The sequence below is a fragment of the Sinocyclocheilus rhinocerous genome, unplaced genomic scaffold, assembly GCF_001515625.1.
Source record: "Sinocyclocheilus rhinocerous isolate Xijiao unplaced genomic scaffold, SAMN03320098_v1.1 scaffold2665, whole genome shotgun sequence".
In the NCBI taxonomy this organism is placed as follows: domain Eukaryota; kingdom Metazoa; phylum Chordata; class Actinopteri; order Cypriniformes; family Cyprinidae; genus Sinocyclocheilus; species Sinocyclocheilus rhinocerous.
Window position 1 is genome coordinate 83,879 of NW_015637154.1, and position 5,964 is coordinate 89,842.

At 34.5% G+C, this 5,964-nt stretch overlaps 1 pseudogene; it reads left to right on the plus strand.

Annotated features, from left to right (window-relative positions):
* LOC107748631 (transcriptional regulator ATRX-like) overlaps nt 1-5,964 on the plus strand; it is a 50,515-nt pseudogene that overhangs the window by 6,117 nt on the left and 38,434 nt on the right.

The window sequence follows — 5,964 nt, forward strand, 5'->3', positions numbered from 1 at the left end:
TTAGAGGCAACCACTGGATTTTAATCATGATCCAAACAAAGATGCAGCATGAATATTTTTTAATCGAAATTAGATTGTATAATTTCGAAATTTGAAGCAATAACAGAATGGTCTGACTTTGGTTTTGTGAAACTATACTACATAAAACATATCTGAACGAAACATTTGTTTGGCATCTCAACCGATTTGAATCGTCACATATTTGAATCGATTTTCAACCGGCTTGTGGTTAATCGTTACATCCCTACTAATATCAGTTCACACACAGGCTTATCGCCGTGTTAGTTGTAGTGGGTGACTTACTACAAGCTATTAAACAAGCTACCAAGCAAGCTAGGTAACCTTATAGGGGTCATATGATGCAATTAAAATTTTTCCTTTCTCTTTGGAGTGTTACAAGCACTTGGTGCATAAAGAAGATCTGTAAAGTTGCAAAGACTAAAGTCTCAAATCCAAAGAGATATTCTTTATAAAAGTTAAGAGTCAACCACGCCTACCTAAAACGTCTACGTCAAGATGTGGGAAGATTTGCATAACTCCGCCCAAATGTTCACGCAAAGAAAGAAAGCATAACTTTTATTCTCGCTGTAGTATTGTAGCAAATAAAAGTAATGCTTGTTACATACTATTGACCCAGTACTGACACATATTATGACACGACTAGAAATCAGTGGTTAAGTTGTATTTACAACACTGTTCCAGAACAGTTTAACCCAAATATCCAGATGTGTGCAGCACATTTTATGGAGGACCGTTGCTGGCCAATCACAGCACACCTTGCTTTTTCAGACCGATGAGCTTTGTAAAAATTGACGTGTTTCAGAAAATCGGGGCATAGAGGAGAAACAATAATGTACAGTATGTGGAAAATAATGTGTTTTTTGAACCTTAAACCGCATAAACACATTTCATTACACCAAATACACAAAATAATGTTCTTTTTAGCAACATCATATGACCCTTTTAAAATCACTCATGGAAAATACATTGGATATCATCATTTTTTTGTCATGACTAGTTTATTAATGATCCAGCATAATCTGGATTTTAAAGAGAAAGAATCACTTGCACATAAATACTGAAGCACTCTGTTCTCTCTCTTCTGTGTCGGTGAGGTAAAGGGGGAAAGCAGGCAGTGGGCCAAACCACTGTGAGGCAAGGGAGGGGGGACTGAACTTTCTAAACTTAAAAAGGTTTTTTTTTTTTTTTTACTAACACAATTATTTTAAGTATATGTCATTATATTATTTACAATACACAGAGTGGTTTTTAATGACATTTTTAGGAAATTTTAACCCTCAGAAATTTAGAAATTTTAACCCTCAGGTCCTGACCCCCCGTCCCTCCCGCAATTTACGCCCCAGTGTATGTATGTTTGAATTTCAATGGAGTGAGTGTGGTTAATGTATAAATGGTGTCCATGACATAAAAAGGATGTTTAAAAAAAAAAAAATTATAAAGTTGAGCTGCTTCTCTTTTGTCTAGAGAGAATTTTTTGTTGCAGATTAAAAATATAAAATCAATAGATCTTATTAGCATGTGCCATGACCAAACTAGTGTGTGCAGGTGAATATCACAAAGAAATGTTTGATTTATAAAATGATGAATTTATATGTTGCGCCATTATTTTTTTTATTAGCATAAATTAAATTAAAATGCCACCATGTATACTTGGTTGATCCTTTTTTCTTTTTAAACGAATATGCTTTACAAATGAAATGAAATATAATGCAATCATAATTAAAACGCCATGTAAAAAAAGGAATTTAAAATAGGCATTGTTTTCTCTTTGCTAAATATTTTTTCGTTTTAATTTATTGGAGAAATTACATTTTTAACCTGTTAACCCGCACCGAAGGGCGTGTTTAGGCGTGTCTGTGCTATTTATTACCTTTGTTTTAAAACAATATTCAATCAACTATCATAAACTATATATCATTTGGAAGCTTTTCAAGAGATTCACTTGAAAATGGCAGTCTAAAAGTCACTGAGCAGATCATTGATACATATTGGTGGAAAATTGTGTGTTATCTCACAGTCGATAGGGTCTACATTGTATCCACTTTTTGGTGGTCTGTAAAGTAAGTGCTCTAATTCCCTGTTCATTCAGGTGGTGTGCAGAGGGAGGCAGTCTGATTGGCTGTGATTACTGCAGTAATGCCTTCTGTAAGAAGTGTGTTCTGCGTAACCAGGGGAGGAAGGAGCTGTCCACCATCCTGGAGGAAGAGAGGAAGTGGTACTGTTATGTGTGCAGTCCCGAGCCATTGGTGGAGCTGGTTTTGGCCTGTGATTCAGTTCTAGAGAACCTAGAGCAGGCTCAGAAACGAGCCTCCCGTACTGAGCCAAACTCGGTCCGGGGGAGGTCTAATAAGGGTGGTCGTGGTGTGGCCTATCTGATGGGGGCAGGAGGCGGGCCGGTGCCCTCTGCAGGCCTTTACCAGCGAATGCAGCGGTTTGTAGATGTTACCACATCTCTGAGCCATTCCTTCAAGGCAGTCATTCAAACTGAAAGAGAGGAGCAAGGAAACCAAGAAGAGAGAATGGGGCAGCTAATGATGTTCCGCGCTGTGCTGGATGATCTGCAAGCTGCCAACAGTACATTACAGGTAATTTCAGTCTAAAACCACATTTTCACCAGTTAAGCTGCAAGAATGATGAGTGGTTTAACTAACCAGTAAATTTTAATTACGGATGCACCAATTATTATTAGCCGGTAATTATTATTTTGTTGTTAAGAACGATAACCAATACATTTAAATTTGGTTTTAATAAATTAAAAACAACACAAAGTAAAATTAATCATTTTAAATGCTAGTGTAATGAATTTAGGCATCTTAACATTGCAATGTACAGTATGATAAACAGTTATTCATTTCGAGATTTGGTAAAGATTGCATTTAAAAGTGTTATTAAATTATAAAAATAAATTATTAGTGTTTAAAAATGAACTTCAACTGAATGTAGGTAATGAAGTGTAAAAATAGGAAAATGAGCCTGCACAATGAAATATCTAATATAATAAATAAAATAACTAATATATATATATATAATATATTTAATATGCTCATATGGTACTCAGAAAACATTTCTTAGTATCACAGTTGAAGACGGTTGTACTGTTAATTATTGTTGTGGAGACTGAGATACATATTTTTTGTTTCTTTACAATTTCATTTGCACAGTATATATGTGAATTGTGAATTGGCAAGAAGGACAATAGTTCATCCTGTTTTAGCAGAAGGTGATGGATGTCAGGGATTGGAAATGTGAGGGAAAGGGAAACTTGACTCCACATGTAGACGTTTTTGAGTTGGTGGTTCAAAATGGTAGTTTAGATTGGAGCCATGGCCCAGCAGTTGGTGCATGCACTCTCAGGGTTTCCGTGGGGTCTTAAAAAGTCTTAAATTTAGTTGTATCAAATTTAAGGCCTTCAAAAAATCTTAAATTGTACAACAAAGTCTTAATTATGATTTCAAGAGGTCTTAAATTTGGGGACGGAAAGACCAGAATTGCGATATGCTGAATGTGACTATTAAGCTTCAAAAGGCTATGATTTCATTGAATAAACACAAGCGCTGCACGTTCAAAATCCGGTGCTGCGCTGCTTTGTGTTCTGCCGTTACCGGGAAAACAGTTATATTTTTACCAAACGCTCCACCTGCTGGCAGAGAATGAATGAGCATATTCAATAAAACAGTTGTTTTGTTCAGAGTTCAGACCAATGCGAAAATCGACCCATGTTTTTACCCTGCAAACACGCAGAGCTTTGAATGTGAACTGGTGGACAGGTAAGAAGACAATGCATTATTAAAATCTAAACATAGGGGTGTGCGATATGTATGGTCTGCCATAATATCGTAATTGTTGTTTTAATGATGTGCGATTTGATATTATGAGTATATCGCGAAAAGCAAACACAAAACACACCTACAGCATTCACGCATACATTAAGTGATGAAGTCTAGCAGGTTAGACTAGTGCGCGTGTGCATTTAGAGTGCGTTCTTTCACTGCATGAATCAGTCTATTAAAATGCATTTAGAATTATCACATAATTTAAGATATGGGGCAGAAAATGTATATATTAAAATAATTTGATATAGTTAATATCACACGAAGAGTGCCGTTTTTTTCTCCAAAAGTAAGCATGATTACAAATGTGATATTGATTTTATACTACAGTTCAATAAACAAGTAGTTAATATTAAGAGACTTGCGTTTTAGACGCCATATTTCTTGTTTTTTATCTATTTCTCCAACAAAAATAATTTCAAACAGCAACAGCGCTGTTTTGCGTCTCTGAGCAACAGGACGCTGTTTTGTTCCTGAATGAAGCAACCGTTTAAAGGGGTCATATGATGTTGCTAAAAAGAACATTATTTTGTGCATTTGGTGTAATGAAATGTGTTTATGCTAAGGTTCAAAAAACACATTATTTCCACATACTGTACATTATTGTTTCTCCTCTCAGCCCTCTACGAACACCTTGGCAATTGAATCGCCATTGGCTAGTAAATTTTTGTTTACTCGCCCGACTGATAAATATATACATACACATACACATATACACACACAAACACATACACATACATATACACACAGACACACACACACACACATATACACACACACGCATATACATACACACATATACACACAAACATATACACATACACATACACACACACACACACACACACACAAACATATACATACACACATACACACACACACACATATATATATACACACATATACACACACACACACACACATACATATACACACACATACACATAAACATACAGACATATACACATACACATACACACACATATATATACATATACATATATATTTGTTTGTTTGTGAAATGGCACAGTTTTATAAATATCTGAAAGTACACTCTTCAGAGCTGCATTAAACAGTGTTTAAATGCATCTAAATACCACTTCTAATGCAGCTTCTGTGTTTCCTCTGCATTGCAAAGATACATTTGCTGTCCACGGTAGTCCTTAAGATATCAGCACCATAACACACTCAGCAAAATATTGTCTAATTATAGTTATCGATAAAATCCCAGAAAATTATCAAGATATAATTTTTTGTCAGTATTGCACACCCTTAATTTGGTATATATACTGAACAAAATTATAAACACAACACTTTTGTTTTTGCCCCCATTTTTCATGAGCTGAACTCATGCCTGTAAAAGGCATAATTTACAGTTCATATACAAGTTTTATAAAATGATACACTTTACACTTCAACCTTTAAACCATTGTTAAGAAAATGGATGAGTGAAAAGTATTATTATATTAATTTAAACAATTATCAATAAATTATTATATCAATTACACTGAACAAAATTATAAACGCAACACTTTTGTTTTTGCCCCCATTTTTCATGAGCTGAACTCAAAGATCTAAGACTTTTTCTCTATGTTCACAAAAGGCCTATTTCTCTCAAATATTGTTCACAAATCTGTCTAAATCTGTGTTAGTGAGCACTTCTCCTTTGCCGAGATAATCATCCACCTCACAGGTGTGGCATATCAAGATGCTGATTAGACAGCATGATTATTGCACAGGTGTTTTGTGAACATAGAGAAAAAGTCTTAGATCTTTGAGTTCAGCTCATGAAAAATGGGGGCAAAAACAAAAGTGTTGCCTTTATAATTTTGTTCAGTGTAATTGATATAATAATTTATTGATAATTGTTTAAATTAATATAATAATACTTTTCACTCATCCATTTTCTTAACAATGGTTTAAAGGCTGAAATGTAAAGTGTATCATTTTATAAAACTTTGTTTTTGAAAAAACTTGTATATGAACTGTAAATTATGCCTTTTACAGTAATTTTACAGTTTAATATAGTACTATAGACATTGCCCTACCCCGCTCATATGGTGTTAATTTGATTTGTGCAGGTCTTAAAAAGTCTTAAATTTGAGCTTTAAAA